The sequence below is a fragment of the Geotrypetes seraphini genome, chromosome 3, assembly GCF_902459505.1.
Source record: "Geotrypetes seraphini chromosome 3, aGeoSer1.1, whole genome shotgun sequence".
NCBI lineage: Eukaryota > Metazoa > Chordata > Amphibia > Gymnophiona > Dermophiidae > Geotrypetes > Geotrypetes seraphini.
In genome coordinates this window covers 108,809,795-108,832,727 of record NC_047086.1, presented here as the reverse complement: position 1 = coordinate 108,832,727, position 22,933 = coordinate 108,809,795, and the positions used below count along the sequence as shown (strand labels likewise).

Sequence of the window (22,933 nt, the reverse complement as noted above, 5' to 3'; positions counted from 1 at the left end):
GCTGTACTTTATTGAAAGGAGAAAAATAATCATTACCTCATTAATAATTTAAGTAGTTTTATGTAATCAAAATAAAATTATAGCATTTAAAATTATAGCATGTGTAGAAGGTGTGTCATTCTAGACAAGCAGATTATTTGCCCATGGCCATGAGTCATCTGCAGAAGTTATTGAAAAGAGAAAAATAATCATATCCGTAATAATAATTTAAATAGTTTTATTTAATCAGAATAATTACATTATAGTATATGTATTCCAGTGCAGTAGGTGTGTCATTCTAGAGAAGTAGGTTATCTCCCCATGACCATGAGCCATCTGCAGAAGGAATTTACTTTGAATTTTTTTTGTGTCCCTCCTACTTCACTATGCGCTCTACTGCCACCTGCAGTTTTTCCCTTCTGCATGTGAGCCGGAAGGAGTGTTTCTGTTCTGCTCTCTCCTTTTCTTATTTTATTCAGTGTTTTCTACCTGGATTAAAACTGGCTGGAGCATAAGAAAGAGAGAGTAGGGGTAAATGGACACTACTCGGACTGGAAGAGCGTCACTAGTGGGGTGCCGCAGGGCTTGGTGCTTGGACCTGTGCTCTTCAACATCTTTATAAACGATCTGGACATTGGTACGAAGAATAAAGTAATTAAATTTGTGGACGATACGAAGTTATTCAGAATAGTGAAGACACAGGGGGATTGCAAAGATCTGCAAAGTGACATAATCAAGCTCGAGAAATGGGCATCGACATGGCAAATGAGGTTCAACGTGGATAAGTGTAAAGTGATGCATGTCAATAAAAAAATCTCATGCATGAATACAGGATGTCCAGGGCGGTACTTGGAGAGACCTCCCAGAAAAGAGATTTGGGAGTTCTGATCGACAAGTCGATGAAACCGTCTGCGCTATGTGCAGCGATGGCGAAAGGGCGAACAGAATGCTAGGAATGATAAGGGGATCACGAACAGATCGGAGAAGGTTATCATGCCGCTGTACCAGGCCTTGGCGCGCCCTCAGTCCAGCACAGGTCACCATATATGAAGAAGTACACGGTACTACTTGAAAGGGTCCAGAGAAGAGCGACTAAAATTTCAGAGAGAGGCGAGAGCCAGAAGGCCTTGAGCATGCACAGATGCTCAAGGCCCAGTCCAGCAAGAGGCAGGATCTTCAGACACCGGTACCTCCTGTGGGTTGGTGCTGCGTGCTGGTGCCATATGGGGGTAAGCCTTCAGTTTGGATGGGCGGGGGATGCCTCTATGTGTGAGGGGGGAGTGGGGGGGAGGGCAATGCCGATTTGTGGGCGGGGGACTCCCAAATCGAGTCAATGCTGGGTTTGCAAAAATGTTTTGCTCATCTTGCAAAACACTCGCAAACCACATTACTTGCAAACCGAGGTTTGACTGTACTTATTAGTAGGGAAAAAGGTGATGGGGGAACGCCCATGTCAGGAATTCTGCTAAGAAGTCTGCCGAAAGCTTTGTCTATCGGACCTGTAAAAACAAAGAGCTTATCTTTCAAAAACAACTTAAAACTCTGTTCAGTGTCGGCTCACATACAATAACTGACTGTCCTGTCAACTCTCACATAGAAGCATTCTATAACTCTACGCTGTATTTGTAAACCATATTTCCATCTTTTCTGTACTTAAGTATCCAGCATATTTTCTTTTTAGATATATTTCTTATAAGCCTTGTTTCTCTATTGCATCAGGCTAAGTCCTGCACAATATATTTATTATTCAAACACCTAACATAAACCCTGCTGATCAACGTGCACTATCCTGTCTTCAACCCAAATTAGTTCTCTTTCTCCCTGGTTAATTTATGTATCACTACCAATTTTCTCTTTATTCCTTCTTGTTTTCCCCGCTCCATCATATATATATCTACTATAATAAAACCCTAAGCATGCATGCGCACTCTTACCTCCGTGATCCGTATGTCCGTGGCCGGCAAGAGTGCGCATGCGCGCTTTGACCCTCCCCCCTTCACCCACTGTAAGGAAGGAAGGCAGTTCGTCGTCGTCGACCCCCCCCCCCACCGCACCCAAACCCTCGTTGCGCCCCCAGCGTCGCAGCACTTTAAACACGCTGCTTCACGGCCTTTTACTGCCGATTTCCTCTGCCGCGTCTCTGTTTCTGATGATGTCATCAGAGACAGAGACGGCAGTAGAAGACCGCGAAGCAGCGTGTTTAAAGTGCTGGGGACGCTGCTGGTGCCGAGAAGTTTGTAGATCGTCTTGCGGTGGGAGGGGCGGATGGGAGGGTCAATGGGGTCGGCTGAACGGGGCGGTAGTGGCTGGGGGGGGGGGGGGTTGCTGCTTACCGGTTCTACTGCACAGGGTGGATGGGAGGAAGGGAGGGAAAGAAAAATGCTGGCTTCTACTGTACAGGGGGAATGGGGAGGAGGTAGAAATTGAAAGATGCTGCTCAATGGTTCTACTGCTTGGGGGATGGGAGGCAGGCAGGCAGACAGTCTGGCTTTGGGGGTGAGGGTGGATCAAAGTCTGGAAGGCAGTGAGGAGGACATAGGAAGGAGGCACTGGGGGCACTAAGGACATAGGAGGCACTGGGGGCACTAAGGACATAGGAGGCACTGAGGGCACTAAGGACACAGCAAGGAGGCACTGGGGACACTAAGGACATGGGAAGGAGACTGGGGGCACTAAGGACACAGGAAGGAGGCACTGGGGGCACTAAGGACATGGGAAGGAGACACTGGGGGCACTAAGGACACAGGACGGATGCACTGGGGGCACTAAGGACATGGGAAGGAGGCACTGGGGGTACTATGGACACAGGACGGAGGCACTGGGGGCACTAAGGACATGGGAAGGAGGCACTGGGGGCAGAGTGTGGCGCAGTGGTTAAAGCTCCGACCTCAGCACCCTGAGGTTGTGGGTTCAAACCCACGCTGCTCCTTGTGACCCTGGGCAAGTCACTCAATCCCCCCATTGCCCCAGGTACGTTAGATAGATTGTGAGCCCGCCGGGACAGAGAGGGAAAACTGCTTGAGTACCTGAATAAATGCATGTAAAACCGTTCTGAGCTCCCCTGGGAGAACGGTATAGAAAATTTAATAAATAAATAAATAAATAGGAAAAGGCACTAAGGACATAAAAGGTACTGAGAGCACTAAGAACATAGGAATGGGCACTAAGGACATAGGATGGAGGCACTAAGGACATAGGAGGCACTGAGGACACTAAGGACATAGGATGGGACAATAAGGACATAGGAAGGCGACACTGGGGGCACTAAGGACATAGGAAGGAGGCACTGAGGGCACTAAGGACATAGGATGGGACACTATGTACATAGGAAGGGGGCCACAGAGAGACAAGTCTGCATGGCGCAACAGAGAAATACAGGCAGGGGGCCAGGGAGACAGAGACAGAAAGAAAAATAGATAGACAGGGGGGCCAGGGAGAAACACAGACAGAGAGAATGCCAGACAGACATCGTACAAGGAGAGAGAGACAAAGGAAAAAAACCCCAGACAGACAGACAGACATCTACTCTAGCACCCGTTAATGTAACAAGCATAAACACTAGTAATATATATAATTCTCCATCCTTCTCCCCTCTGGTACCTTTGCCAATAGAAGTAAAGAAACAGCCTGACTTTCCAAAGCCTGTGATCATATCACCACTAACCTGGATACTTTTTGGCAAAAGAATTATAATCCCTAAAATCATAAACTACGGACAATGTGTCTGGCTCCTGCTTCTCTCCAAACTTCAAAAATGTGCATATCGCTGTAACCTTTTGTGCAATAATCCTATTCTTATTTTTATATTCAGACTATAATGTACACCAGCGGTCTCAAACACACGGCCCGCGGGCCGCATGTGGCTCTCCAGGTTTTATTTGTGGCCCGCGGTCTGGAGGTGATCATTGTCTTCCTTTTGGAGCAGCAGCCGGCTCGTTCGTTCAAAGCCGCGGGTTGGAGGCTCCTTGCGCTATCCACTCCTGCATCGGAAGCCTCTCTGATTTCACAACATCAGAGAGGCTTCAGACGCAGGCACGGATCTCGCAAGGAGCCGCCACCCGCGGCTTTGAACTAACGAGCCGGCCAGACACGCTGCTGCTCCAGTGGCATACCAAGGGGGGTCGGTCCACTGTTCTCTTCCCTGCGGGGCCGACCAGCTCTCGCGGCCCGACGTCAATTCTGACATCGAGAGGGCGTTCTGGCTAGCCAATCGCTGCCTGGCTGCCCGGAACGTCCTTTCCGACGTTAGAATTGACGTCGGGCGGCAAGAGTTGGTCGGCCCGGTGCAGAAGAGAAGCAGGGAGATCTCTGCCTGTTCCCGATAGCGGCAGCGGCAGCAGCCTATTCCGCGGCGGCGGTGGCATGGGGGAGGGCAGGAAGAAAGGAAGAAAGAAAGAAAGAAAGAAGGTGGGGTGGGGACAGGGAGCCAGACAAAAAAGCAAAAAATGGGGCATGGAGGAAGGAAGAAAGAAGGAGGGGGGACAGGGAACCAGAAACAAAGCAAAAAATGGGGCACGGAATCAGAGAAAGACAGACGGAGAAAGAAAGAAAAAGTTGGGGGAGGGAATGAGGTCTGGAGGAGAGGAAGCATACAGGAGGCTGAAAGAAGGGAAGAAGTATTGGATGCACAGTCAGAAGAATAAAATGCAACCAGAGACTGATGAAATTACCAAACAAAGGTAGGAAAATGATTTTATTTTCAATTTAGTGATTAAAAGGTGCCAGTTTTGAGAAAGAAAAGATATTGAACTTTAAATGTGAGTGCTGCAGAAAAAATAGAGTACTTGGAGGGCCGCAGAAAAAATAGTTAATGTCTTATTAAAGAAATGACAATTTTGCATGAGGTAAAACTCTTTATAGTTTATATATCTTTCCTTTTAACTGTTAAAGGAAAGTTTTATAAACTATAAAGAGTTTTACCTCATGCAAAATTGTCATTTCTTTAATAAGACGTTAACTATTTTTTCTGCGGCCCTCCAAGTACCTACAAATCCAAAATGTGGCCCCGCAAAGGGTTTGAGTTTGAGACCACTGATGTACACTGTACTTTTCATTAATATTCTGCTCTTAGGCAGCAGCTTATGGCACATCAAACTCTGTTACCTTCATAACTATTATTAATATTTGTTATTAACATTATCTTTCTATCTCCTCTGATTTTCATGGCTCAAGGTGCTCTCGCCAGTATTTCAGTTCAAGTCACAGAGATTCTACCATGATTACAGGTAGAGGTTCTCGGGATCCAGACATAACCAGTTCTCCACTTCCCAAGCTCCTCTATCTACCTAGAAGTCACAATGGCGTCAGGCCAGAAGGTCCTCCTTTATATATCAGGGACACCCTTTACATATTGGGGGCAGGGTTTCTGCTTTCCCGCAGGCTGTCACTCACCCGGACTTCGCTAAGGGTTCGGTCGTGCACACCACCAAAAGGGAGAATGGCCCTTCAGGGTGAAAATGCCAATAGGCTGCAAAGGGAGTGACTTTGAATTTGAAGCAGAAAAGAAAACTCCCTAAACAATTCTTGCATCAAGAGAAAAGCTAAGGTTTATTATATTCATTTCCCCAAAAGGTAAACAGCTCAAAAGCCTCAGGTAAGTTTATACAGTTTAGTGCAAACAGGTATCAGTCTCTAAAAAGAAAACACTTGCTTCCAACAGTTCAAACAAGCACAAGAAAACAGAGTTCAACTCTCCTGGGCTGCCTTTCTCCAAGCAGGCACAAAGTCCAAAGGAGAGAGAAAAGAAAAAAAAAACCACCCCCTCAATCTTCTATAGCAGTCTCCAAAATAGTCCTTGGGCTGGCAACAGGCCATACCCCAGTAGGGCACCTGGACTTCAGTAGTCCCCCACAAAATTCTCTTCACCGGGCCCTGACAACATAAGCAATAGTCCAGTTTCAGATAAGGGTTAATCCTAGTGATACCAGTTCATTTATTTGCCTCACAAGCACTAGCAAGTTCCTGCTCCTTAGAGCTAACTGCAGGGAACAAAAAGTTGCTGTGTCTGTTTTCAATTACTTTTTGGTAGATGAAAAAGTATCAAAGCAAAAACAAAGGAGGTACTAAATCAAAACAGGGATACTCAATAAAGAGATTATAAATTACAAAAGAGAATCTATAATATAACACAATTCCTAGTAACTACATTGTTCAACAAAATTTATTATTTCTAACATCATAATCATAAATAAACAAACAAACATATACAAACATACATACATACATACATATATAAAGTCCAGAAGGAAGTCCAGAAAGCTTAAAATAAATAACATCAAGCTCTAAGGAGCTTTCAAAAATCCATACAATCAGCAAATGGATATTCCAAGTTAGATAAAGTGTAAACTTATCTGAAAATATTCCCAGCCAGCAGAATATCTGTTATCCAATAACCGTTGAAGCTGATTAAGATCCAAAAGAGGCAGATGAAAAATTAATTGCAGTCAAGTCCTTATGAGAGCTTCAATGTTCATTTTTTCTCATCTCTCACATCTCAGTCAATCAAAAATCAATCATGAAGTGCAAGTGTAAATCCATTTCAAAAGTGACGAGTGCAAATTCATAAAAAATCAGTTCATAACATTCAACTCCCTCAATATGAATCGTGTTTCAAACATCTCTTTGTCAAGAGGAAGATAAAGACGGGTAAGGAGAAGAAGCAAACATGCATTCAAGTAGCGACTGCCAAAAATGGCAGACCGGAATAAAAGCTTTTATTTCCACCACCCTCTCCATAAAGTAGAATTTCCTAACATTGCTTTTGAATATACCACTCCTCAACCTCAAATTATGTCCTCTGGTTTTACCATTATCCTTTCTCTGGAAAAGATTTTGTTCTACATTAATACCCTTCAAGTATTTGAACGTCTGAATCATATCCCCCCTGTTTCTCCTTGCCTCTAGGGTATAAATATTCAGGGTTTCCAGTCTCTCCTCATATGTCTTCTGGCGTAAGCCTCCTATCATTTTCATCGCCCTCCTCTAGACCGCTTCAAGTCTTCTTACGTCCCTCGCCAGATACTCCACACAATACTCCAAGTGGGGCCTCACCAATGACCTGTTCAGGGGCATCAACACCTTCTTCCTTCTATTGGCTACGCCTCTCTTTATACAGCCCAGCATCCTTCTGGCAGCTGTTTTTTCGCCTTTAGATTTTTGGACACTCTCGCCCCAAGGTCCCTCTCCCTGTCCGTGCATATCAGCTTCTCACCTCAGCATATACGGTTCCTTCCGATTATTAATCCCCAGATACATTACTCTGCATTTCTTTGCATTGAATTTTAGTTAGACCATTCCTCTAACTTTTGCAGATCCTTTTTCATATTTTTCACTCCCTCTTCGGTGTCTACTCCGTTACAAATCTTGGTATCATCTGCAAAAAGGCACACTTTTCCTTCTAACCCTTCAGCAATTTCCCTCACAAACATATTGAACAGGATCGGCCCCAGTACCGAACCCTGAGGGACTCCACTACTCACCTTTCCTTCCTCCGAGCGACTTCCATTAACCACCATCCTCTGGTGTCTGTCCGACAACCAGTTTCTAACCCAGTTCACCACTTTGGGTCCTAACTTCAGCCCTTCAAGTTTGTTCAACAGCCTCCTATGAGGAACCATATCAAAGGCTTTGCTTAAATCTAAGTAAATTACATCTAGCATATGTCCTCAATCCAGCTCTCCAGTCACCCAATCAAAAAATTCAATCAGGTTCGTTTGGCATGATTTACCTTTTGTAAAGCCATGTTGCCTCGAATCCTGTAACCCATTAGATTCAAGGAAGTACACTATCCTTTCTCTCAGCAACACTTTCATTATTTTTCCAACAACTGAAGTGAGGCTCACCGGCCTGTAGTTTCCCGCTTCATCCCTGTGACCACTTTTGTGAGTATGGACCACATCCACTCTCCTCCAATACCTGGGAACCACTCCCGTCTAAGCCAAAATGCACCTCAGAAACTAGCCACCAAAATAATAGCAATTGCTAACAACAAGCCTCAGAGACCTTTGATTCTAGCAGTGTGCTGCTGAATGCATTGAAAGGTCAGAAGTCTCAATCATAGGCTTGTGGCACATAAATATAAGTGCTTTAAATAGTTTAAGTATTTTAAATATATTGACTAAATTATTCTTTAAATATACGATTTGGAATAAGTAATATCAAACATTCAGTGTATAACAGCACTTATCTTTAGAATCATAAGATTTGGCACTGCACTTAAGACCCGACAGGGCCACCGTTTCACCTCTGTCGGCTTCATCAGGGGAAATGCCAAAACAGTGCTTAAAAGTTTAAAGAATAAAGCATTGTTTAAAGAATGTTTGAAATGAAAAAACAACTTAATTCAATGCTTAAGACAACAAACTTATGGAACAAGACTTTAGGTAAATTCAAATGTGCTGCTTTCAAAATGGCGTCGGCAAGTGAAAACGCCGAGCCATTTAAAGCCCACCCTTCATGAAATACGTGGTGATGTAATGCACCTGAAAAACATAACAACGTAAAAATCGTGATACGCTCATTGAAATGATAAGTCAAAGCTAGATTTTAAGTCACAATTAGAATTTTTTGATCTGTTGTTGACAAAAAAATGGCTTAATAAGTTCTTAGTTGCTAAACCAAAAACTGATAAAGTAGATTCCTAGTAGTATGCAGACCAATCGATCTTGTCATTTAGCCCGGTGGGAGACAGAGAGTTTAAAGTATAAATCCAATACGTTTCCCTTCGTTTAAGAGCTAAAGTCCTGTCACTTCCCCTGTCATTCCTCTTCATTGTATCAATGATAAATCCCTTCAAGTTGTTAAAAGTGTGGGAAGCATCCATACAATGTTGGACAAGCGGTTCTTTAATCTTTGCTCTTTTAATGTTGGACTTGTGTTCAGCAAAGACCCTTTAAAACTTGACTTGCTGAACACAAGTCCAACATTAAAAGAGCAAAGATTAAAGAACCGCTTGTCCAACATTGTATGGATGCTTCCCACACTTTTAACAACTTGAAGGGATTTATCATTGATACAATGAAGAGGAATGACAGGGGAGGTCTCTGAGGCTTGTTGTTAGCAATTGCTATTATTTTGGTGGCTAGTTTCTGAGGTGCATTTTGGCTTAGACTTTGTTTAGCACACCTCTTTTTGTATTTGATTTTTTGGTTTAATCACACCCGTCTCCAGAGATTTGTTGAACAAGTCTTTAATAGGACCCACCAGAACCTCTCTGAGCTCCCTCAGTATCCTGGGATGGATCCTGTCTGGTACCATCGCTTTGTCCACCTTCAGTTTTTCAAGTTGCTCATAAACACTCTCCTCCATGAACGGCGCAGAATCTACTCCATTTTCTTGTGTAACTTTGCCAGACAATCTCCGTCCTTCTTCAGGATTTTCTTCTGTGAACACAGAACAGAAGTATTTGTTTAGCACATTTGCTTTCTCCTCATCACTCTCCACATATCGGTTCCCAGCATCTTTTAGTTTAGCAATTCCATTTTTTATCTTCCTCCTTTCACTAATATATCTGAAAAAATTTTTGTCTCCCTTTTTCACATTTTTTAGCCATTTGTTCTTTCGCCTGTGCTTTTGCCAGACATATCTCTCTCTTGGCTTCCTTCAATTTCATCCTGTAGGCCTTTCTGCACTCCTCTTCTTGGTTTTTTTTTAAATATTTCACGAACGCCAACTATTTCAACTTTATTTTCTCCGCCATTAGTTTGGAGAACCATATCAGCTTCCTTTTTCTCTTGTTTTTATTTATTTTCTTCACATATAGGTCTGTAGCCATTTTTATCGCTTCTTTCAGCTTAGACCACTGTCTTTCCACTTTCCACTGTGACTGAGTTCAAAGAAGTGTGGGATGAACACAAAGGGTCTAGAATCAGAAAATAAGATTAAATATTGAACTAAGGCCAGTACTGGGCAGACTTGCACGGTTTGTGTCTGTATATGGCCGTTTGGTGGAGGATGGGCTGGGGAGGTCTTCAATGGCTGGGAGGGTGTAGATGGGCTGGAGTAAGTCTTAACAGAGTTTTCGGCAGTTGGAGCCCAAGAAATAGCTAAGAAGAAAAAATTAAAAAATTTAAATTGAATCAGGTTGGGCAGACTGGATGGACCATTCGGGTCTTTATCTGCCGTCATCTACTATGTTACTATCTTATGTCCTCCCATCCTAACAGCTCTTTCTTCAGGTCCGTACGTTTGAAATCTAGGACTTTAAGTATTGTGCTGCCGCTCTCCACTTTAGCTGTTATATCAAACCAAACCGTTTGATGATCGCTACTTCCCAGGTGAGCACCCACTCGAACATTAGAGATACTCTCTCCATTTGTGAGGACTAGATCCAATATCATTTTTTCCCTCATGGATTCCATCACCATTTGACTGAGCAGAGCCTCTTGAAAGGCATCCACAATCTCCCTACTTCTTTCCAATTCCACAGACGGAACATTCCAGTCCGCATTTGACAGGTTGAAATCTCCCAACCTCCTCTTTCCTTCCAAACTTTTGGATATCCACAATCAGATCCTTATCAATTTGCTGCAATTGAGACTACAGCCACGTAGATAGAGGTTCCATCTTCTCTTTTCAAAGCGATCCATATCGCTTCTTCCTCTCTCCAGGTCCCTTGCATTTCGGTCGCTTAGATATTGATCTTTACAGAGAGAGCTACTCTTCCACCTTTTTGACCATATCTGTCCTTCCTAAAAAGATTATATCCTGGTATGTTTGCATCCCATCCATGTGATTCTCTGAACCATGTCTCTGTGATAGCGACAATATCTGGATCTGCCTCTTAACATCAGGGCTTGCAGATCATAAACTTTGTTGGTTAAACTGCGAGCATTTGTGGTCATCGCTTTCCAGCTATTTTTCAGCAGTAATCTCCTTTTTCGTATAGATTTTTGTTTCGTTTCACTTTCCATTGCAGTGCTATGAAGTGAGTTGCTGATATTGTTTACGTTGCAATCTTTACTACCATCGCATCTTTTCTTTTGCCGGGGTGGTCTCTATAATTGTCCTTCATACATATACCACCCCCACCTTCTAGTTTAAATGCCTAGAAACATATTGTCTAAATTTTTCCGCAAGGTTTCTTTGTCCTTCCACATATTTCCCCATCCTCCTATTTACCTGAAGCCTTTTTGATGACACCAGGCTTTGAGCCACCTATTAAATTCCTCTGCGTTTTTTACTCTTTGCTCTCTCTTTCATATACAGGCAGTATTTCAAAAAAAGCTAAAGTCTTTACAAAAGGTTTCAAGCCCTCACCAAGCTCCCGAAAAGCTTTCTGTGCTGCAAGTGTGGAGTTGTTGGCCAGGTCATTTGTTCCCAGATGGATAACAACATCAGTGTTAAAATCCTTAGTTTCTTCCTTAATTATAGTCAGTATTTGCCTGGAACTCCTGGTAGCTGAGGATCCTGGAAGACATTTCACTATTTTGGTCTCCTCACCTTGTGTTCCAAGGTTAATGCCTCTGATGATGAAATCCCCCAACAGTGATAGTTTTCTGTTTTTGGCTTTTTTATTTGTGCTTAGGGTGCACTTGTTCTCTTGAGTTATCTTCATTGGTTCCAGTCCCATCTCCCTTCTTTTTTCTTGAGTATCGCAGTGCACTAGTGGAGCGAAGAAATTCTGTAGAGGTAATATTTGTGAAGGTGGATGTTTCTGTGTTTCATGTCGCAGTCTTCCTGAGCCTACTGTGACCCATTTATTCCTGGGCTGTTTTATTCTTTGAGGTAGAGGTGGTAAGTTGGTATGATTTTGTGGAGTGATGGAAGCTGCTTTAATTGTGTTCAATTCCTGTTTTTTGCCGAAATCCTCCTTAATACTAGCAAGTTGAAGACAGATGGGGCAAGCCTTAAGCCTCCAAATAGTGTGTCTTGGAATTAAAGCACCACAGTGATTGCATAGAATAAAGGTCATCTTGATTGGTTGTGAAGTGACTTGATTTGAGTAGTCCTGATTATTTGGTTCTCTATATATGAGCAGTGATCCCTGGGGTGGGTGGGACTATTAAGTCTTACCCTTATTTTTATGAAGAGGAAATAAGATTTAACAGAGGAAAAAGAAAGGTTTATTTTTTTAAGCAAGAAATAGGGAGGAGGAGAAGAGAAATTAAGCAGATATAATGCTGAAAAACAGTGAAAAGAGCAGAATATGAAATTCTGAGTAACTTAGCTTTTAGAAGTTCACAGGGAAGTCTTGTTCACAGCACTGTCTCAAAGATATAATGCTACTCCCCCTCCTTTTCTTCCCACCCTGTCTTTCCTGAACAGATTATAACCCGATATAACTACATCCCAGTTATGATTCTCCATGAACCACATCTCTGTGATCGCCACTATATCCAACTCATCTTCTTCCTTCATAGCTTCTAGATCCAGAATCTTGTTTCCCATACTTTGAGCATTAGTATATACTGCTTTCCAGACATTGGGCTGAGATTAAATAGGAAGCAAGACTAGTGAAGTCACCTGAGTGCTTGCTTGAGAGAGGCTATAGCCAGGCAGCAGGGGGCAGGGGCAAAAGTTAGGCAGTAAGAGTGATGTGGGCTGTAGAGCTAACACTGTAGTCACTCCCTTAGATGTGAGGCATTGCTTTGGTACATTGTCATACGTACAGATTCCTAAGCGGATGTAACAGAATAAAAAATTAGGTTTTTACCTGGATAATCTTCTTTCTACTAATCCTCTTAGGTGTCCTTGCAGTCTGCCTTCAGTTTTTCCTGTTTCACCTGCTTTTCTGCCTTGGATTTTGCTAGATTCCAGGTCTGGAGCTCTTTTCCTGTTAGTATATGCATAAGTATTCTTCAGCCTCTTATCATAATCAAATCAGTGCAGTGGTTTAGAAAATTTTCCACAGGTTATGAATGATACGTTCTCTTACTAAACTTCTCGATCCTTCCTCGATCAATATCTTAATACATTCATTAGTTATCTCTTGTCTTAATTATTACAAGCACTTTACAAAGGCATAATTAAAAAAGAAATAAAACGATTACAGATAATTCAAAATACATTGATCAAAATTATTACTAATTCAAAAAAAAAATATGATCATGTGACCCCATTATTAATGACCCCATTTGCTGATTTTGTATGTTTGTATTGTTCCTCGCCTAGATTTGTAGATAGGCGGGCTACAAATAATTTAAATAAATAAATAACGCTCACTGGTTACCTATTAATCACAAAATTATATACAAAATTTTCCTTCTAACTTTCAAGACCCATGCTTCTAACTGTCCAGAGTTTATAAACAGATATCTTATTCCTTATACTCCTAGATTACTCAGATCAGCTTCACAACATCTCCTATGTATTCCACATCTATATTTTCAGTAATATCACCTTCCCTATGGAATGCTGCTCCTTTGCATTTAAGGGAGGAAACGTCCTTGACTCGATTTAAATTAAAATAAAAACATTTTTATTCAAAGACACCTTCAACAAATAATTGTCCTGTTAAGGACGCCCTGTGAGCATCTCACATTTTTTAACCCCCCTGCCTTTTGTTTTTTACCTTATTTGTAACTTTTTTCTTCTATAATGTAGTGCTTGCCCTTCACCTATTGTACCCGTTTTATTTTTGTCCTTTGAACATTGTATATGTGTAAAACCAAACTTTTATTGTACATTGCTTAGAAACTTTGTATAGGCGGTTTAACAAACTTTTAAATAAACTTGGAAACTTATTGTTAATGCTTGTTGCACACAGCATGTTGGTTCTCTGTTCCCTGTTCATTAACAAAACAGAATTGTGTTATGTATGTGGTAACATTCCCTGTTTCCCCTCCTTCTTTGTATTCTGTTCCAATGGAGCTCGATTGCTTTGGGACATAACTTGAAGAGGACACTGGGCTCCGCCTCTATGTGGAAGGTGCTCAAAACTGTTAAGTATTCACACTTCTGCAAGTCCAGTTTGCAGGAACAGATTGATCACCATATGGACGGACTCCAGAGAGGGCAGTGTTCTCCCTAGCAGGTTTTAGCCGGGCGCTCTGCCCAGCTAATTTAGGTGAGCGCTCCGCTGTCAAAATTTTTTTAAAACCTTGGAGCATGGGTTTGATTCGCTGCAGGCTAAGGCGGGAGATAGCGAGTTGAAGGAAGGGAGGGAGGGAAGCAAGCTTATGTGCGTGGTGAGTTGTGCTTAAGGAGGGAAGAGCAGGAGGAAGCGGGGTGGGCTGGTAGGATGGTTGGTTTTCGGCTTGCCTCTGGAAAAAGATGGGGGGGTTAGCGTCTACGTGCTTGGCCCCTCTTAGCGCTCGTTGTTGTGCTGCGGTGCAGGGTGGGCGGTGAACCTCTTGGCCAGCCAGCATGGGGCTGCGGAAGAAAAATAAGAGCCCCCCAGTCTTCAGCCACAAATTCGTGACTCAAAATCATGCCGCTATGGTGTCGTGCGTGGCCATGGTCATCCTGCTGGGATGCATGTTCGAGGTATTGGGAAGCCGCTACCGGTGTGGCCTGTCTGCGCCTGTAAGCCTGTGCAACTTATGTAACGAAAACCCCCGTCCTCCCTGCCTTGTCCCAGCGCGCCTAGCAGCGAACCACTTGTACCAAGTTTCTAAAGCCTTATCCCACCAAACTGAGGTTAACTGTTTTACTTGCTTCTGGCCTTCCTCGCTGCTGGGTCCTGCCTTCGCGGAAACAGAAAGTAGGCAGGACCAGCAACAAGGAAGGCCCGAAGCAAGTAAAAGCAGCAAGTTGTAAGCTTCCCTCCGTCGCTGACCTATGGAAGATAGGTCAGCGATGGAGGGAAGCTTACAACTTGCCTAGCGACTCTGCTGACGGGTGTGTGAGCTGGGAGGGATGGGAAGAGAAACGCTGCTGCTGCACTGAATGGAGGAGGGGAGGGGGAAGAGAAATGTTCTGTTGCTGCTCCCTATTTTTTTGGGGGGATGGGGAAGAGAAAAGCAGATGCACCCAATTTGGGGGGGAAGAGAAAAGCTGCTGCTGCACCCAATTTGGGAGGGGGAAGAGAAGTGCTGCTGCAGCAGCACCCAAATGGGGAGAGCGAGGGGAGAAGGAAGACCAGGGAAGGGAGAGGAGAGGCAAGATCATGGGAGGGAGGGAAAGGAAAGGAGCTACCAGACCATGGAGGGGGAGAGATGTCAGTGCATATGGGGGAGGGGGAGGATGGAGATGCCAGGGCATGGGAGGAGAGAAGGGAAGGAGATAGAAATGCCAGACCATGGGGTGAAGTGGGAAGGAAGGAAGAAAAGGAGAAGAGAGAGATGCCAGAGCATAGGGGAGGGGGTGAAGCTGAAGGAGAGAAAGGGCACAAGATATACAGTTTATTGAAGAGACAAAGAAAAAGGGAAGATGCCATATGGAACAGAGAGAGGGTGAACACTGGATGGAAAGGGCAGAGAGGGTGGACAGTGAATGCAAAGGGGCAGAGAGAGGGTGGACAGTAGATGGAAGGGGTAGAGAGAGAGGGAAGAGGCTGGGTGAAAGGGGCAAAGAGAGGACAGATGTTGCATGGAAGGGAATGAGGACAAACACTGAATAGAAAGAAGAGTGAAGAGAAGATGATTAAAGCAGAAACAACAAAAGGTAGAAAAAAATTGTTTTGTTGCTTTACGTAGAATCAAGTAGTATTGTAACTGTATTGATTAAAGTTTATAAATAGGAAATAATAATAATAACTTTATTCTTCTATACCGCCATAATCTTGCGACTTCTAGGCGGTTTACAACTGAAGAGAGCTGGACAATCAGCGATTTACAATATGCAGATAGAGAAATTACAGTATACAGGACAAGCAGGCAGCATATTCTCACATGTGGGTGACGTCATCCACGGAGCCCCGACGCGGACAGCTTTTCAAGCAAACTTGATTGAAGATTTCAAGTTTGCTAGTGCTGCACCACGCATGTGTGTGCCTTCCTGATCCACTAGAGGGCACATACCCACCTCATGGTCCTCAGTTCTTAGTTTTCCGCGGAGCCAGAAAGCCCTGTCTCTCTTCTCTCCGTTCTTCTATGTGCCTTTCTAGCACCGCGGCTTCTTTATTTTGTTAGGGAGTCGCTGTGCGTTGTTACTTGATCGTGTGTTTCTTTGTTTAAAAAAAAAAAAAAAAAAATGTTTAAAACGGACTTTTTATTGTGTTTCTACCGGCAGGCCCTCCTTGGGCCTCAGCCATGCGGCTAGGCCTCATTTGGCTGTAGCTGTATTTCTGCTTCCCTGGCCTCTCTCGGCTCACCTCGTGTGAGCAGGATGGCCGGGACCCTTGTTCCTTCGTTGGAATCGGACTGAGTAGCTTCGATCCCTGGTAAGTCTTATTTCTTCCTTTTGTTTTTTAGCTGCATTACCTCGGTAATGACATCGGCTGAGTCTTTCCAGGCACCTTCAAAGCGTGCCTCCTCCCATGGGAATACTCTTCATGAGGTTGCCCTTATGGAGCGCACTGCTGCACCTTTCTTACCAGTTCATTGGTACGGTGCTGACTTCGGAACCTCGATGTGCCTTGACGTCGGATGGAGCTTCGTGCCTCGACGTCGACTGGAGCTTCGTGCCTCGACATCGACGAGGGCTTCTTGCCTCGACGTCGACGAGGGCTTCGTGCCTAGACGTCGACGAGGGCTTCGTGCCTCGACCTCGACGGAGGCTTCGTGCCTCGACCTCGACGGAGGCTTTGTACCTCGATGTCGACTGAGGCTTCGTGCCTCGACCTCGACTGGGGCTTCGTGCCTCGCCCTCGAAGGAGGCTTCGTGACTCGACGGCGACTGAGGCTTCGTGCCTCGCCCTCGACTGAGGCTTCGTGCCTCGACCTCGACTGAGGCTTTGTACCTCGAAGTCGACTGAGGCTTCGTACCTCGACGTCGACTGAGGCTTCGTGCCTCGCCCTCGACTGAGGCTTCGTGCCTCGCCCTCGACTGAGGCTTCGTGCCTCGACCTCGACTGAGGCTTCGTGTCTCGACGTCGACTGGGGCTTTGTGCCTCGACGTCGACTGAGGCTTCATGCCCGGCGTCCGCTGAGGCTTCGTGCCTCGACCTTGACTGCGGCTTCGTGCCTCGACGTCGACCGAGGCTTCGTGCCTCGACCTCGACTGGGGCTTCGTGCCTCGCCCTCGAATGAGGCTTCGTGCCTCGACGTCGACTGAGGCTTCGTGCCTCGACGTCGACTGGGGCTTCGTGCCTCGACTGGGGCTTCGTGCCTCGCCCTCGAATGAGGCTTCGTGCCTCGACGTCGACTGAGGCTTCGTGCCTCGATGTCGACTGAGGCTTCGTGCCTCGACGTCGCCTGGGGCTTCGAGCTTCGGCGTCGAATGGGGCTTTGTGCCTAGGCGTCAACTGAGGCTTCGTGCCTCGACCTTGACTGAGCCTTCCTGCCTCGACGTCGACTGAGGCTTCGTGCCTCGACGTCGACGGAGGCATCGAGTGCAGTCGCGCCCGCCTCTACGAGACCTTCAATGCATGCCTCCTTCCATGGGAATACTCATCTCGAGGTTGCCCTTATGGAGCGCACTGCTGCACCTTTCTTACCAGTTCGTTGGTACGGTGCTGATTTCTGACCCTCGAGGTGCCTCGACGTCGGCGGGAGCTTCGTGCCGCGACGTCGACTGGAGCTTCGTGCCTCGAAGTCGACGGAGGCTTCATGCCTCGATGTCGAATGAGGTTTCGTGCCTCGACGTCGACCGGGCTTCGTGCCTCGACGTCGACTGGGGCTTGGTGCCTCGCCGTCGTGTGGGGCTTGGTGCCTCGCCGCCGCTTGAGGCTTCGTTTCTTGACGTCGTTGGAGCTTTGTGCCCCGACGTCGACTGGGGCTTTGTGCCTCGCCGTCGACTGCAGCTGCCTTGACGTCGGCTTCGGCTTGGTGCCTCCCCGCCGCCTGGGGCCTTGCGCCTCGATGTAGAATGCGGCTGGGTGCCTCGATTGATTTCTGCCTCAATGTCGACTGGGGCTGCAGGTCTCGATGTCGGCAGAGGTTGGGTGTCTTCGGTGTCGGCGGCGGCCGTGTGCTCCGCGTCTCTTGACGCTTGTGCTCGACGTCGCCTGAGGCTTGCGCCTCGCCTGAGGCTGGGGGCCTCATCGTCGGCTGGAGCTCTGTGCCTCGTCGTTGCCGAGGCTTCGCACCGTCGACGGGGGCGTGTGGCTTGACGTCGCTTGGGGCTTTGTGCCCTTTGGGGGGCTATGGCCTTGTGTTTCGAAGTCGACGGTGGCTTAGTGCAGCAACGTCGCTGTTACCCGCGGCAGCGGCTGGTTTTGGGCCACGGTGTCGACTCCGGGGTAGCACCTGGGCATCTCCAGCTCCGGTTCGAGAGGGTTCAGCCTCTCTCTCTGCTCCGGCTCTATTGCTCCCGCCATGCGGCCTCTCGCTTGGCGCCGAGGGTGGCGGAGGTTCCGAGCCTCCAGGCGCGTCTCGCCGCTTTTACGTGCGTGAGTTCTGCGCTTATTGAGGCCTCCCTTGCGGTGTCCACTAACCGCCTCTCAGCTCGCGACAGGTCCTTCGCCTATCGGGACGCCTTTGGCTTCATCCCGTCTGCCTTGGTGGTTTGGACTCCTTCTCTGGAGACCCTTCTTATGTTATCTCGGCCTCCTTCGCAGCAGCCGCAATAGCTGCTGCAGCGCCGGGTTTGGGGTTGGCCGCTGGCTTCGGCGAGTTCGGGCCGTCTTTTCGTCTATTCTCGCATGGCATCCGGGCTGCTCTCCTTCTGGGGATTCCTCCACTCCCTTCGGGAGCGGTGTCTCCGTGCCTCCGCACAGGGAGTATAGCCTCCCTTCTGTCGGTCGGGCATTCCCATCCTCCCATCTGCGTTTGGTTCTGGCCTTTCGTGCCCTGCACTTGTTCTAGTACGGGAGTGGGTCTATCTCAGCCCGCCCCAGTCTCGGGAGTCCGTAGGGGCGGACCTGGATCCTTGTCTCGGCCTCAGAGGAAGCCCTTGTTGGTTTATGCCGGAAGGTGGGCCTTCTGTCCTCGGTCCACCTTCGGTCTTTTCTGCCTCTGCCTCGGCTGGTGGCCTGTCGGCGCTTGTGTCGGCTGGTGTCTCAGCGGTTTTTCGGCCTCGGCCGACCTGTTGCTGATCCTTTTGGGAGCAGGGGTTTTCCACGGTGGATGTCCCGTGGTTCGCCGGGTTTCATCTTCATGTTCCCCGCTGGACCCGAGCATCTTAGTGATGAAAGGATCGGGATCCCGCTTCCCAGCATATTGAGGTGTCGCCCACCTTGACACGCTTGTTTCGTTGGGGGGCCACCTCTTCGTTTTCCCGTCTGCCGATGGACTACTTGGCATTGGCGTAGGGGTGCATCTCGACGGCCTTCGGGTGCTTGGTCGGGTGCGGCCTGTCGCAGCCACATCAATCTGCTGGAACTCCAGGCCATTTGCAGTGCCGTGATCTGGTGCGTCCCGACTTCTCCTGGCTATGTATTCGGTGACCAAGCCAGGGTGTACAGGTCCCTTGTTTCCTTGCGGGGAAGCCTTTTGTCAATGGCAGTGTGTGTTACATCACTGCTTCTTCTTTGGGCGGTGTATTCCGGGGCGTGCTGCATTGTCTGGCGGACACGTTGAGTCGCCCTTTTCGGCCGCATGAATGGTTGCTCCATTCTCAGACTCTGCGGCATATGAATGTTCGGTGGGGAACCCAACAGGTAGTTCTGTTCACTTGAACCCTCACTCTCTGGTTGCCTCGAGATCGCTCGAGGATATTCTACCGAGTTCGCATCGTGGTGGATGCTTCCTTCTCGATGGAATGGGCGGGTTCTATGCGTTTCCTCCCTGTACTCGGATTGTTTGTCTGCGCCATCAGGATCTTGATGGCTCCTCTGTGGCCCTGGCGGCCATGGTTCCTCCAGCGTATCGGGGAACTCAGTTTCTACCTATGTTCCCGTTCTCTGCTGTCTCAGTATTGCGGTTTCTGTTGCATTCCAATCTGCAGCTTGGTTCCTCGCAACGTGCCTCCCTCCTTCTGTTTCTCTCAGTCGGTGGGGATGTTCTCGAGGCCTCTCGAAAGATCTCCACTCGGCAATGCTTTTTCCAGAGATGGTCCTGATTTGCTGCGTGGTGTGCTGAGCACCGCATGGATTCGCTCTCTGCCTCCTTGCCTTCAGTGCTGGATTTTCTGTTGCACTTGGCTCGGTCTGGTCTCAAATCTACATCTTTTCGAATCCATCTCTGTGCATTTGCTGCCTTTCATCGGCCGCTGAATGGGACGCTGCTCTCCATCCATCCGACGGTTTCCCGCTTTATGAGGGATCTCTTCATTGTACATCCTCCGCTCAAAGCCCCTCTGGTGGTTTGGGATCTTTGTGTGTTCCTGGCTCAATTGGGATACCTCCATTTGATTCCATTGATGAAGCTCTTTTGGCTTACTTCACCTGGCAGGTGGTATTCCTGGTTGCTCTCACGTCTGCTCGCAGAGTCAGTGAGCTGCAAGCTCTGGTTGCGGACCCGTCTTTTCCTGTATTTCATCGGGACGCGGTGGTCCTGCGTTCTCCACCCCAGTTCTTGTTCAGGGTGATTTCGGCCTTTCCTTTCAATCTTTCTATTATTCTTTCCGTCTTTTTGCCGAAGCCCCACTCGCCTCCGGGCGAGGTGGCGCTTCGCACACTTGACTGTAAGAGGGCGTTGGCTTTTTGTCTTCAACGCTCGTCAGTCTCCTTGGACGGTTCCTCTTTTCTTTTTGGTCCTTCGCCCTCATTGGTCGGGACGCTCGGTTTTCAAGCGCACCTTGTCCAACTGGTTCGCTGCTTGTTTTTCCTTTTCATATGCTCAGGCTGGTCTCGTACTGTAGGGTCGAGTCACAGGACATAGAGCCCGAGTGATGGCGGCTTCGGTAGCTTTCCTCAGGTCGACGCCTGTTGGGGAGTTTGGCAAGGCTGCCACTTGGTCTTCGGTTCATCCTTTCACCTTCCACTACTGCCTGGATACTCTGTCCAGGAGCGACGGCCGGTTGGCCAGTCGGTTTTGCATAATCTGTTTTCTTGGATTGCCAACTTCCCTCCGTCCCTTTTTGGTTAGCTTGGAGGTCACCCACATGTGAGAATATGCTGCCTGCTTGTCCTGGGATAAAGCACAGTTACTTACCGTAACAGGTGTTATCCAGGGACAGCAGGCAGATATTCTCACAACCCGCCCGCCTCCCCGAGGTTGGCTTCTTTGCTAGCTATCTGAACTGAGGACCATGAGGTGGGTATGCGCCCTCTAGTGGATCAGGAAGGCACACACATGCGTGGTGCAGCACTAGCAAACTTGAAATCTTCAATCAAGTTTGCTTGAAAAGCTGTCCGCGTCGGGGCTCCGTGGATGACGTCACCCACATGTGAGAATATCTGCCTGCTGTCCCTGGATAACACCTGTTACGGTAAGTAACTGTGCTGTATTGTAACTGTATTGATTAAAGTTTATAAATAGGAAATAATAATAATAACTTTATTCTTCTATACCGCCATAATCTTGCGACTTCTAGGCGGTTTACAACTGAAGAGAGCTGGACAATCAGCGATTTACAATATGCAGATAGAGAAATTACAATATACAGAATCTTAGAAATGCAGCAATTATAATATACAGTCTGTTTAGAAATTCAGGGAGGTCCTTTTTGATAAAATGGTGAATTACATAATACTGTTTGTTTAGAATTTTTTCAGAGGGGACATATTAGGTAAAAGGAAAAAGAGAGAGGTGTAGTTGAAGTTTAGATGACATATTTGTCGAATAAGGCAGTTTTTATGGTTTTTCTAAAGGCGATGTAGGTCAGTTCAGCTCCATTTATGTAGTTGTCCTGCCAGTGTTGTTGTTTGTTTGCTTGGTACTTAAAAGTTCTGTCCAGGAAGGTTTTGTATTTACAGCCGGTAATGCTTGGATATGCGAATAGATTGCAATTTCTGGTTTGTCTCGTAGGACTGTATAGTACGAAGTGTGATAATAGGTATGTGGGGGCTAGTCCCCATACTAGCTTGAAGCATATGCAAGCGAACTTGAATATTGTTCGTGCTTCGAATGGCAGCCAGTGTAGTAGTCTGTAATAGGGGCTGACATGGTCACTCTTCTTTAATCCAAATATCAAGCGGATTTCTGTGCTCTGAACTATTCTATTCTGAACTATTCTCACTGTTTTTTTGGGAATGCCCATATAAATGATGTTGCAGTAATCCAGTGTAGAAAGTACTAGTGATTGCACTAGTAGTATTTTTTGATGGTCTTTAGTTTTCTATAATGTTAGGAAACACTTTTTTACCACTGAGTTCATGTGTTCAACCATTGTCAAATGTGTGTCTAATGTGACTCCCAATATTTTTATTGTTTTGGTAATCGGGTAGTCATGATCTTTTATATGTAACGTTGTTTTGGTGATTTTGTCTGTTGGGCTTGCAAGGAAGACTTTAGTTTTTTCTGTGTTTAGTTTCAGCTTGAAATTAATTGTCCAGTGTTCTATTTTAGTCATAATATGATAAATGTATTCTGAGGTCTCGTTTGTTATGCTGTTTGTTATGCTGTTTGTTATGCCGTTTGTTATGCCGTTTGTTATGCTGTTCAGTGGGATTAAAATGGAAATGTCATCTGCATATATGTAGTAGTTTAAGTTTAGCTTTTGTAGTAAGTATCCTAGTGATGAGATGTAAATGTTGAATAATGTTGGTGATAGTGGTGATCCCTTTGGTACTCCTGAGGGGTTTCTCCAGGAGTTTGAGTATGTCCCATCACTAACTACACAGTAAGATCTCTTTGTTAAGAAACCCTGTATCCAGTTTTTTACTCTTCCGGTAAGTCCTATTGCTTCTAGGCAGTGTAGCATTATTTCGTGATCAACTAGATCAAAAGCACTGCTGAAGTCCAGTTGCAAAATCAGAGCTCTTGTTCCATTGCTGAAGAAGCTGTATATGTGATTAAGGATTGAAGCTACAACTGTCTCAGTGCTAAAGCCTTTTCTGAATCCTGATTGATGTTCATTTAGTATGCTAAATTTGTCTAGATCAGGGGTGTCCAATGTCGGTCCTCGAGGGCCGCAATCCAGTCGGGTTTTC

The 22,933-nt window shown here is 46.3% G+C and overlaps 1 protein-coding gene across 3 annotated transcripts in view; it reads left to right on the top strand.

Moving 5' to 3' along the window:
• Nucleotides 1-22,933, top strand: part of ATAD2B (ATPase family AAA domain containing 2B) — a 528,611-nt gene that overhangs the window by 327,770 nt on the left and 177,908 nt on the right. The window lies entirely within an intron of this gene.